Source organism: Halyomorpha halys, unplaced genomic scaffold (assembly GCF_000696795.3).
Source record: "Halyomorpha halys isolate HHAL.00 unplaced genomic scaffold, Hhal_1.1 Scaffold121.1, whole genome shotgun sequence".
Lineage (NCBI taxonomy): Eukaryota > Metazoa > Arthropoda > Insecta > Hemiptera > Pentatomidae > Halyomorpha > Halyomorpha halys.
In genome coordinates this window covers 83228-97324 of record NW_027107242.1, presented here as the reverse complement: position 1 = coordinate 97324, position 14097 = coordinate 83228, and the positions used below count along the sequence as shown (strand labels likewise).

The 14097-nt window shown below is 30.6% G+C and overlaps 1 protein-coding gene across 1 annotated transcript in view; it reads left to right on the top strand.

Moving 5' to 3' along the window:
- The window catches only part of stw (straw), a 187630-nt gene that overhangs the window by 104751 nt on the left and 68782 nt on the right, over positions 1 to 14097 (top strand). The window lies entirely within an intron of this gene.

The following is a 14097-nucleotide window of genomic DNA, read 5'->3' as shown; positions in this document are numbered from 1 at the left end:
TGGTGCTTGAACAACGGTGTAAAAGGAAGTTATTCGTTCATGAATACGCTCAAACACCAGACTTTCCTTCAATAAAAAATAAAAAAGTATACCCAGCCAGTTGGATGGATCCCGGAGGGTGGCAATTAATTCAAGATAAATTTCTTTTCATAAAATATATTACTGTATGAAAAAATTATCATTGGTCATTTAATTAATATACTTAATTTAAGTAACGGATTTTGTCGAAGATGAAAAAAACGTAAATTTATGACTAAATCTATAGTCTCAGCTTTGAGTGGACAAGATCAAATAACATAATATATAATTTAGCTAGTGTTTAAAAAGTAAAGTTATGAGTTTTTGTTTCTTTCACGTTAAATAATTAAATAAAATAATTTCCGAAGAAGCCTCGGTCGCCAGGAACAACTAACATTACAACAAACACTGCTTTGTCGTAATGTTAGTTGTTCCATTCTAACTGTTTCGTGTAAACCCTTCCAAAATGCGTGTGCGGGCGTTTGTCAACCTCCGGAATTTCAAAGCGGGTTCCCATGGAAATCGGTCTACCTTTTCTCATAGCCAATGTCAAACGGTTACCACCGACGCAGAGGTTTTCCCAAGAGCCAAGGTCCGGCGATTGCTTCAACTCTTCAGGAAAACGGTTTCACGGTACACTTGGCGGTTTCCTCTTTCTTAAATTCCTTAACGGGTTTACACGGTTAATAGTTCGGTACCAAATGAAGAACGCCATTGTTGTGAGTGTGACCTATCTCTGCCCCGAAGGCCAGCGAGGATAGGCAGCGGAGAGGTCTAGGATCTGATGAAGAGAACAAAGAACCGCGACCTTGTCACCACGCCCTGATCCGTCCGGCTGCATATGGAAGTGCATGCTTAAAGGTTGCACCAGGAACTGCAGCAATCAAAACACAAACAGCTTACCTCTATTGTATTCATAGCATACTATTGATTGACAAGTCATGTTTTAATACTCCTTGCCTTATAAGAAAACGTTTATTTCCCCTAATATTACTTTTAAAAATAATTGTATACTTGTAGGCAATCTCTTAGTATCAATAAAGTTTCATATAAGATGTAATTATTATCCACTAGATTGAGCTTGCCCTATTAGTTCTTTCCTCTGTTCAATGTAACAAACGCAGTTATGACACGAAACCATCATTATCTAACAATTTCAATAATAACAAAGAAATCATTATTCCACAACATGTCATTAATATGCTCTTCGGTACTAACTATCGGTATCTAATTCAGGTCTGATGTAGAAAAATATTCACTTTTTTAATAGTATAATAAATTCTGTCATAATGTTATAGTTATGTTATGTATGGAGAAAAATATATGAAACAATACATGGTTTAGATAAAATTGGCATGTAGCAACATTGTAAAAACAATTTATTGAGAGCAATTCATATACTGGATTTTTCTTTTCACGTTTAAGAAGAGAAAAAATCTTTTTTTTTTTTTATTCACAGTCTTCATAATAGAAACAGTAAACTGATCGTAAACCTGGTGTATCTTTAATAAACAATGGATACAGGTTCCGTATTTCCACTGACTATGCCAGTTTTTAGATTCATCGGAAGGCCAAGGACTCAGCCGTTTATCGAGGATGTGTTATGCAAGATCAGCCGTTAACGTTAGCCGGGCGTAGCAGTTTGTAAATCGGAAGTTTAGAAAAGGGCGTGTCCGATAGGATGAGGGTCATGACTTACTGTTTACGCTGGGTACGCAGCAACACTTTCCCCCTAGGTGTTAGTCACCAGAGACTATTTCCAATCAATTAGTACCCTACTTTGGAGTGATAATGTAATTATGATAGTTCTAAGCAGATGGGGATGTTGATGTATCATAATAAATAGAAAACATACAAACTTAAAAGGAATATCGGACGTAGAATCACCGTTTCCAATGAAACTTTAGTGACACTAGGTCACTCAATCCTTAGTCACCTGTCCCACACTTCAAATCAGTGTTTTCTTGGTTTCAAGAAAAAACAAATTATATAATTTAATTTTTTTTTTTTTTTTGCTCTAACTGTGTTTGGCTTTAAAACTTTTCTGCGCTTCAGGATTTTTTTTTATTTCCATTATTTCAGATAAAAACTTTTTGTATATAACGGTATGAAATATGAATGTTGTTGATGTGCGCCGAAATAGTAGAAATACAGCAATCCAGTGGCTGTTGTAAGAAGGCTGAATTTGGATTAAGTTTTGAGGAGTAACGATTAATAAGGTGAACACCAGTTTTTGAAAGGAGGAAAATCCTCCTAAGATTAAATTTCCAGAAATGTATTTATGCTTTTTTTTATTTTCATGAAAACCTTTTTTTGTAGACTTTCGATAAAATCCAAAAGATTGATAAAACCTAGTATTATTTTTTTTGTACCAATACAAATTGTTTTGACCTAATTTACTGGAAGAGGCTTTTCGTTTTTTTTTTCATTTATTACGATCCAGAACGTTCTTTATCAGTTTTTCTCAACAACCAAAATCGATCAGTATATAGTAATTTAAAAATTTATGCATAGAAAAGGTTGAACAGTACAGTGAATAATTAAGAAGATTTTATTAAAAAAGTTTTGCAAATTTATTATTTGAAAATTATTACCGGATGTTAATTTGTAAAGCCTAAGTGATAAAAAAACACTTAAATTTTGAAATTAACTTTATAAGATTTTGGTTTAGAATTTTAGTTTCTCAAAAAAAAATCATACATTATAGAAGTAGATTAAATTTTCATGGAGCATTAAACATTCAGGATTTTTTTAAGGCACAGGAGACTTTACTAAATATTTGACGTCAACAAATGAAATAAAAAATGTAGAGTTGACTTATATTGAAATTAAGAAGCTACCGTATATCTAAAACCTTAATCCAAACACAATATTCATAACAATTTGCTACTATGGCATTGAAGCAGCGAAATGATCTATGGGCTACGCAATCTCCTTCCCTTATCGTCATCTCCATAAGGAAGAAATATGACTTCAACTTCCTACTCTATTTAATCTGCCTCCCTACGGAACCGAAACCGCCTTCCATTAGTGCCTTACTGGATATTGAACTTGTACATTGCATTGCAAATTAGCTTCATGGAGATTGCCTATTAGTCTCAGCAGGACTAGAAAGTTACTGACGAGGCACGCGCAAAGCGAATTCGTGTATGTAACGAGGATGATACAAGGGATTGGATGAGGCCTGGACGATTGCGTGCTGAAGGCCCGATCTTTGGGCCTCGTGCGCTAATAAGCTTCGAGATAATATCCCTAGTTATCCCGAAAGGAACAGCTGCTCCATTTGGGCTACTGCTGCACTTTGTACCACTTCGCCCTCGCATAGCTGCATAATGCACCGCCACTCCCCACTGCATCGACCTAGATCCTCAAGTAGTCCTTTTATTATGCAACTGCACTCCTGCCTGGTTTATGGTGGGTTGTCTGGTTGGCAGGAGATGAGGCTAAAGAGATTAATTAATTATTTTATATTAAGATTCATCTCCGAGATTCCTAAACAACCCTATATCTCCAGTTGGTACACGAAATTAAAGTGGCTTCCCTATCTTTCTCGTCTGAAATTTTTGCTTGTTCTGTATTTGTTTAGAGCCTTTAAAACTCAAAAGCCTCCCAACATTCTTTATTAGTTTACTTCGTGTTCCTCAATCTTCTTAAATACGAGACCCTAACTCACAAATTATTACTTATATTTAATAGGTGTTTTAATACCTAGAAAATATAAAGCATTTATCAGCTATTGCCTTATAAAACTTACTTGATTAATAGAATAACAGTTAATAAAATATGTATTTATATATACATTCATATTTAATAACTAATTCCGCACTTTCCTTAATATAATCCAATTCGTGAATTGTAAATTCAGATCGAGCATCCCACGCCCTGGAGAATATCAATTTCGTAACCATTCTCACGCCTTAATTTTTAATAATACCAACAATTATCATTTTAAAAAGCAATTATAATGCAACAACAGGCCATGTTAGGCAGCTGAAAGAGGCTCAACGTTTCATAAGACATTTAGGTCGCATTCCATTTCATGGATCAATGGTTCTTCTACGACCTTTATTGGAACACTTTAGCAGGTGCTAGAAATAACGTTTTTTTGTACCAAGCATTGATTGAACTAAAATGTTATATTTTTTTTTATTATATCGATTGTGAACTATTGATATTTTAAGACCTCGGTGTTTTAATATCTACACCCATCAATATAATGTTACTAAATATATCAATTAAGTATATTACTTATTATAGACTTTAGTCTGTAGATCTAGTTCCTTAATTGTTGATTAAATTGTCTACAAATTATAATTACATAGCAAAGTAAAAGAAACAAAAAATAAATCTCTCTCATGATATGCAAATGTATTAGATGAACCGAGTATCGATATCTGTGGATTAACTATTCTAACGAAGTTACCTGTAAGTCATTTCGTCAACCACTTTCTACTACCCGAAGACTGTCATCAGTTATTAATCGTCATTGTTAAGTTCCTTTATGAATGTTTAGGTCATTAATACTAATAGATATTTTACAATCCCTCTAGGTACATTAATAAGTGAAACTATAAATGAGGCCTAATATGGAACATAGTAAGTTGTTAAATGGTTAATGTCTTGGTTAAGTGTATGTATAAGGAAGTATACATGTAATTGGACTCGAAACTAGTTACTAATAAATACAACCAATAAATAAATATATAAATACTCGTTAGAAATAGTTTAAATATGGTAAAGAGAATGGTATAAAAGATAAAACAGATAGGTGAAGTAAATATGGCATATGTGAGGTATAGTAATATGCAAAAGGGAGATATTAAAAAAAATAACCAATAAACATTGGGGGGAGTACCAGTCAGATTGAAACGAAGATGACGAGTAAGGAACGGAGAGTCAGGTAAAAAATTCCCCCCTTCTTCCGCTAACCCTTAAGAAGGGTAAGATTTAGTTTAATGTATAGATAGATAAATAACTAATATCATAAATAGTTTTCTTTTACTATTTTGATACCTTTATTGACCTCCACCTGGGATATCTACCTACAAATTATTAATATATTCTTTAAAATTTTAAAGAAAGCGAAAATTCAGAAAAGTGCCGTAAAACCTTTTAACTGATGTCGTAAAATATTAGTTTCTCGATAGTTATTGCAACAATAAAATCCAGAAGGATACGACCACCGACGACACTCGAAGTAGAACGCCCCAGTAGCTCTTGTAACATCCTCAGTCAGTGGATCAGAGCTAAGCCCGCGTTACTCAACAAATTATATAATAGCTGTCGGTAATGGCAAGTCGAAATAATAATAGTCCGTCTCATTGTTCAGCAAATGTCTCATTCCCGTCGATTATAAGTGCCTCTGATAATAGGCAATATTTTTTAATATAATAATAATAACGATAATAATAGTATTTCAGAAGCCTTCATGATATTACGAAGACAGGGGATTATCAAATTAATGTTGCGTTGAGTATTAAGTTGACGTTACGATCACGGTACAATCGGTTGTGTCGACACAAGTTTTATTACCCCTGATTGTATTCATTTCAGGAATAAGAAGCGTAAAGTCATTAGCCTGAACGGTAGTCATCAACTAGATTTTTGTTTCATTTTCAACTTTTTTTTTTAATAACCCTAATAACAAAATATATGTTTTGTATATCACAACTCTATAACCCAAAACCCGATAAGTCGAAAAAAATATATGTTAACTCTATATCATTCAAAATTGCTCTTTGATGTATTCATTGAAAAATAAAATTGAACTCCTTTATTTGAATACAAAACTCTATAAATCAACATGAAAATTAAGATAGGATAAACCCTTCAAGGGTCGAGAGACAGTGTAACTCGAATTTCTTATGTTTCCCTCATTTCTTGATAAGATAGCACTTAGGTTTGTTTATGTTGACAGTTTACTGCACGTGCTCTCAGTCTTAGAACATGAAGTCAAATTGTTGTTTACCTTGGGAGTTACTGAGCTTCTTACATTAATGAATTTTGTAAATGTTGAAAGAACATGAACATCTATTACAACTTTTGATCTTATGTCGTAGGAAATTCGATATCTTGAAATACATTTTAAGTAAAATATTTAACTAAGAAAAATAAATTAAATATAAAACCGGAAATCTAAAAGTAATTTTAAATTAAATAAATTATTGTTGGAGGCATAGTTATAAGAGAAAGAACTCTACAGAGAAATGAAAAACTAAAATATATCAAACTGATGTGCTCTTAAGTAGTAATTATTAACTTGCTAATTCTAGCGCCACCGACTGAAAATTATAAAATAAATTATATTTATACTATAATAATCGTGTATTTTTTTAAAATTTATATTAATCCGATCCAACTGTTAACCCCTATCTTACAAAATTATTTTAAACAAAAAGTGAACTGGGTTTATTCGTTTAGAATATTATAAATACCGCATGAGGAATTACATTCTTACTTCAATAGTTTATGATAAATAGTCAAAATTTCTAATGTATTGAGGTTTACTCCATCATATTTTGTCCTCCGGGCCGGATCTTCTTAACCATTACTTTCTTCCCAGATTCACTTCAGGACTGTAATATTATTTATCTATCGAATCCTAATAACCTTCTAGAGATGACATACGATGACCTTTCAAATACTATCAAAGGGTAAACATAACATAATTAAGAGATATAAAATAAGCCGGTTAAATAAACAGTATATATCTTGCTTAAGTGCTCCATTATTATTTTCAACCCTTCAAATCGAGTTCTAGCCACAGCCTTACGCCAAATTATCTGAGATGCAGCTTCTTCCACACCGATATATCACCAGAAGGACGAATGCCATAGACTTGGTGACGCAAGGTTGCGACATTACCACCGCCGAATTCAGTCACGTCTCCAACCCCCCAGTTCTCCTGTTCCGAGCGATTACCCTCAGCTCCTTGTTGGCTTTACTGGTTAGGTGGCCCCTAATTTGGTCAACATTGAAAAAGGTATTACCGTTGTCTTTTCGATCGTATGATCAACTAAAACAAACGGTCGAAATTATAAACTTCAACAGATCATAATGAATATTTCCCGATTTATAATTCAAATTGAGCATAATAATTCTTTAACCTTTACTATAAAAAAAAAAGGATTCTTTATGCCACCTGTATTCTGATTTGAATGACCAATGAATGCAACCAATTAACTTTAAAATAAACACATATATTAAAAGCAAGGTGTCATTTGCAACACTACCATGTTAGCACAAATGGAAATATTCTTGGAATCTGAGAACAGTAAAAACGCCGCTACGCAATAAAGGAATCTTTTAATAGTACCCCCATAGGTGTCGGAATTGAACTAACAGGTGTCTAATTCCTTACTAGGAGCGAAAATTTCCGTAGCTACTTTAAGTGGAACGCATGCTGCATGTGCACGAAGAACGCATTGTTTTGAACCAAAAAGTCTATTCATCAAAAAAATATTTTTAATAAAATCTATTCATATTAATTTCATGCATTGTTATAGTTCTTGTTTTATTAAATCCTTAATTAATTTAATTTTATATTATTATTCGAAATTAAAAAAATTATCACGGAAAAAGTATCCCAACTGTATAAATATTTTATCATGAAATACTTAAACCATTTTCAATTAAAACTTCATAAGTATCGTCATACTTTTTTGTGATATTTTTGACTTTCTTATATAATAAATAAGAAGAAGTAATATTAAATTTGAATTCGGACAAAAGATTCTTTGTATAATCTCAATAAACTTAAAGATTTTTATTATTTTTTTTGTTACTTAGAACGTTCATCATTCCAATTCAAATAAGGACATGTTATCAAAGCCAAGTTTTACCCTTGTCCTGGAAGAGTCAAATTACTAAAAAAATTATATACACTTTATAATACAATTATAACCATTTTCATTATATTTGTAAATTACGTAAATAGGTCCCTAAATGGTCTGTCAAAAACCACAGTTCTTCAGAAATACATTTCTGTCAACGAACTGATATCTTACCTTAAAATACAAATTCAATTCCATAAAAAAAAAAAAGCTTGATTTAAAATTCAAGGATAGGAATCAATGAGAATGTTAACAGGTCAAAAAAAAATACGGAATCAGGAAATGCAATTCGATTTAATAAAAACAAGTTCTGGTCCATTGCTCGGAATAAATAACGATTTGAAAGAAAATGTCCGATTTAATTCATACCAGACATTATAATAGAACTACTTTAGAATTTTAGAGTTGTACAGAAAATGGGTAATAATATGGGCGGGCAATCAACATGTGGTTCTCCATACCTGTGTCACGTGGAGCCAACAGTGGCGCTGTTATGTAGACCATGACGTAACGAACTGCAAAGGAATTCAGGAGTGCGTAAATTCAACACGCTTAACGGGAAAGCCTCCTCTATCCCATATATTTCATATCCTAAAAAAATTTTTAGCTACAAATAAATTAATTGCTTACAGAAGTTAGAAAATAGATATCACATATCTGAGACAGCCGAGTTTAATAGTGGGATATATTATAAATGATATTTCAATAAAATGTCGGACTAATTCCATTTTAAATTATAAATAAATAGGTGTAAAATATAAATATTTTCTTGGATTTTATTGATAGTTTAATTTATTAAGTTAGCTATATTGACAGAGTTACAGATAAGCATTGCAATAATTAATAAAATATAGATCTGATTTGGTGTAATTTTATCAAGTGTTTGAATTTTTTAGTGTTTGAAATTCCACAGAAAGAGCTTCAAATTCATTTTTCTATCTCAAACAAAATTCATTTTGATCCCAACAAAAATTTTGAAACAAAATTTTCAAAGTTAATTTTGTATTGGAAAACAAACTCTATAGAGTCTTTGAATCATTGTAAATAACCATCACATCCAAAATATTTCAAATTTAGAATTCTTGTAAAAATGAATTTTGGAATACAATTCCAGTGCAAAATGAATTTTGCTACTAATATTCGAATAGGAATAGTTTTAAGTTAAGGTATTTTCGTTTGAGAGAAAGCTGATTTAAAAAATTACATTTTTTTATAAATTTATATACTATTATCATTAAACACATATGGCTTTCCCAAGAGTTTCTCTTTAAGAAATGAAATCAATTATAAAAATTTACTTGGAAAAAAAAGTTAATTGAAAAAAATATATATGAGTATCATAGAACAATTAATCAAAATAACTTTAAAGATATAACGGATATGTAGTGAGAATAGTATTTAATCCGTACAACTAGGTTTTCTGATGAGCTTGGCAGTTAAACGAATTATGAACAGTTGAAAATTATGAAGCAAGTAACTGCATGCCTATCTCGATAGCAACTAATTAGCAACCAAAATTACTACGTAGATTAATATCGGTGGTGATGTTGAATCGTACCTTTGACCTATCAATACCAGTAATTACTAAAACATTAATTAATAATACTTAATATATTAGTCAATATAACAAAATTTTAAACTGTACAATCTGTCAGATTAGCTTAAAAGCTATAAGTCTTGAAAGATGTTTATAGGATAGCTAAGGACCAGTGGTTTGAGCTGCATTTTTTAATATCAAATATTTAATTAAGGAAAATGATAATTACGTCATTACTGTCAAACTTCCTCACTCTCTCAAAAACCGATGAATTATTATCCAATTAGTGTTGTAGCCGTATAGGCATCGAAAAAACTAAAAAAAGTGCATCTCACATCACAGCCTAGAAAAATGCTGAACTTCTAAAATCAGAGAAATCGTTTCTGGATGAAAAGCTGTAAAAACATGTAATTATTATGTTAGTTAACTTTTTTTTTTGCCAATCATTTATGGGTACTCGAATCTATACAGATTTGAAAAGTCTTTTATACGGTAATTCTATCAATAATGATGAATGCAGTTTGGAGAAAGCTTAAGGAAAGGAACTAAAAATATTTGGCAGTCCAAACGAAAAGTGGTTCTTTTTTAAGCCACATCGTTGCTGCAGTTGTATTGTTCCACAACTGCATTCAGGAAATACTTTCTCCGGTAATAATTTATTAGCACCTAATCCAATAAAAAAGCCACATCGTGCGAACTCTTCTTTTATAGCTACACATTTAGGAATTGGATAATTGGAGAAAGCCGATAAGACATAATACACCATCGACTCCATAAACGACTTCATATTTAGAAAAAATGTGGAAAAAAATTATAATTCAGTGGCTTGCCGCAAAGCGAAAGTAATTTCTTATGAAAACGGAAACTTTTCGTGTATTGAAGAATCTAAGACGGAAACTATCTATTACCATGAGGAGATAATGATATTCCTTTAATTTATCGTATGAAAAAAAAATTAATTTAAAAAAAAATCAAAATAATAAACTACTACATTGTATATTGTAAGTACACTGCTATATATATTAGTTAAATGTGAAAGCGTTCCGTCGTGTGACGATTGTAAAAAAACATATATATATATAAAAATCCTAAATAATAACTGACTCTCTGTTTGATAATTACGATTGTGATAAACAAACATAAATCCCAAAATTGTTGTATTAATAATAAAAAATACCAACACAATTCCACAAAGCCAAAACAAAATAAGTCTAAACCATAATTTTGAATTTTTAAATCCCCACATATTAGAAAACATTAGAAGCAATATCTCCTAGTATTAACAAACCTTGCTAATTAGTTTTATTTAAATATAAAAGCGGAAAGAAGGAAAAAAGGAGTTACAGATATATTAGGATTTTACTGTTATTTATTTTATTCCCCAATTATTTAAATTTACACCTTATTGAATATTGTGACTTATACTGCTTTTACCAGAATTTTTGCATACTTCCTTTAATCTACTATAAAAAAACAAACTTTCTAGTGTAAGAACCATTTCGATTTTTAAGAGAATAGAATAGAACCTATTCAGACCATGTTTTCCCTCATACTTCAATTTCCGCCCTCCCTAGATATATATGTGTGTAGAACTCAATAAATCATCTATCTAAAGGCAACAAAGGTTTGTCTATCTTTTCTAAGTTGACTTTATCACTAGTAAGTATCAATGTAAATAACAAATCAATATCCCTAACAAAGATATCATGCGTCATATCGACATTCGAATAGGGCGGAGGCATTTATCACACTAAGGTCATCGAAATTTATTACCTAGATTGCTAGGTACACTTTCGAGTTGACTCGCCCCTCCTATATGGTATTTGTAGCAAAAAGTGGGTTAATGATCCGGCTGACCGACCAATACAGTTCAAATTACACCCTGGCATATGGAAATTCAAACATGGCAATGATTTTATTCGAACCAATAAATGAAAATATTTCATCATTATAAATATATCCATAAATAATTGTTAACTGTTATAACTTTTCTATTTATGTAATGCAATCCGCAGCTTGAAAACATAGTACATTTTTCTTATAATATTTATTTAAATTTATAACTTTAATAACAACTAAATGAACTGATTTAAGTTTTTTACAACATATAATTTAGTGTAAGCTTACAATTTATCGATACCTTAGTGCATAATCTGGTAAAATTAAATAGTTTCAAGTCCACTATGTTCAGTCGGGTCATTTCATTTCTTGTTAAGTTCTTCACCCAAGTTACAAATTTCCAAGACCATTAATTTATTTATTACAGACAACCGAAAAACCAAAGCACCAAAATGAAAAAAAAATAAGTGATATCAAAACATATATGTTAAATTTATTGATTCAACATCTAATAACTATTCCTTTTTTTAGTTTTATTCATAAGCATATTACTTCAATTTTTCTTAATATGAAAACATCACCATCGCCGTGGATTGCCTATCATATTTTAAAAAATAATAATTCTCAACTATAAATTAGGAGAAAAATAAATAAATAAATATGTAAAAGTAAATATGTGTTTACAAAAATAAAAAAGTAAATGTAATAAATAAACTTAGTGAATACATTTAAACAATCAGCCGCCACATAAATATTAAATAAATAACACAAGTATTTGATGATATTAAAATTTATTGCATCGTGTGATGTAACAAATGTATACACTATAACGAGCTCTAGACATTAAATGAAAGTTATAGTAAGAAAAAGTATTATTAAAAACATAATTTTCACTCCCAATTGATAAACTTGTATATAAAATAAATATCTCAAAATTTTAATGAATACAGATTAAATTTGTTTTGGAGTTCTCTTAGGAACTACTTTTCATTAAGGCATATATGGGATAACTTTACTTGTTTCTTAAGAGAACTTAAGAAAGTAGGTACATATTAAAACAATAATCAAAACAAAAAGTCTGTTTAGCTTTCATCTTGAGTAGCCCTGATGAAACACTACAAAGTGCCAAACGTCAGATAAAAAACAGTTGAAAAATTTCATATAATTAAGTTTTTTTTTCATACAATTAAGTATTATTTTTCATATAATTAAGTATTATTTTTCATATAATTAAGTATTATTTTTCATATAATTAAGTATTATTTTTCATATAATTAAGTAAACAATGATACTTTACATGAAAAAAAATACTAGAACTGTTTATACTCGGTTGATGACTTGGCAATTTAGTAAATAATATTATTATTTTTTTAATCAGTTTTGGGTAAGTGCACCAGTTATTGACAGGTCAATCTTTATAGTTACGACTTTGGTGCCAACAACCATTTCAAACTCTTCATATATTTAATATTTATTTATATAAAATGTTTAAAAACAAAGATTGCCCTGTCGATAACCGGTACACTCACTCTACCTAATAAAAAGATTAAATTTAATTATTCTGATACCAGAAACCATATTTTTTTAAAATATCATATGTGAATTCCATCATTATTAAAAATTTCAATTTTAATGAAAAATATAATTCTCATTATAATATAAAATACTCCTTAAACGCCAAATATTCTCAGAATTATCGTAGTAATTCTTGAAGCGTGTACTTGACAAAAGTAATGTCCTTTATTTAGAATATAAAAAAAAGACTACGGTTTCGTAACTTGTACACAGCGGCGTATGTTAGTATTATCCCCTAGCATTTTACTGACCTGAATAACATCTCAGAGATACGCTTTATTATCTACGCTACTTAAATTTTTTACACAGACCTAATATAACTTAAACATACAAAAAAAAATCCGTTTTCAACCAAGTGATATTCCCCACAAAGGCTACAAAGGACAAAAGTAAACTGCCTGTTGTAGATATTTCCTTTCGATTCCTAACAGTAGGAATTTTTTTTTTAAATGAATTTAAATTATTTTCATTGATATTAAAATAGCATGTTTTTGATATTTCTCTGGTCAATTTTCATGTATATACATTTAGATAAAGAATTATCCAAACACTATTACGTACATTGCACCAATATTGTTCGAAAAAATACTTATCCAACTAAATTAGATAGTTTTTTCAGGAAGCTTAATGCCCTACCTCTGCAAGAAAAGCTCTTAAATTTTTCTGGTATACAACCTCCAAATGATAATGACAGATTAAAATTTGTTGGTTATTGCCTATAATCTTGTTTATGATATGAAGCTGAAGAAATGTTGTACCTTAAAGCATTATTTAAAATAATAAACATTAAAATTTTTATTATTTGACAGATTAAATGTTTAGGATAAATTACGGTGAAATATGCAGATAATGAAAATTTTAGGAATGGAAATATAAATTGAATAAACCCTGATCCCACACAATTTAAATGATATTGGTATAGTCATTCTTTATGGATGTGAGACGTGGCCTCTTACACTAAGGGATGAAAAGCGTCTTAAGGTTTTCGAAAATAAAGTATCACGCAAAATATTCGGACTGAAAAAGGATGAATTAACGGGAGAATTTAGAATATTACACAACTCTGAATTAAGGAACTTACACCCGGTAAATATAATTCAAGCTATAGCATTGCGGCGTGTAAGATGGGCATGTAAGGTTGTAGGGCTTAGTAACCAGCGGATCCCTAAAATGTTAATAAACACTGAACCAACGGGTAAACGTCCGAGGGGTAGACCGAAACGTAGATGGGAGGATTGCGTTAAAACTGATTAAGTGGAATTGGGTTTGGAGGGACATCATTAGAAGGATGTATGC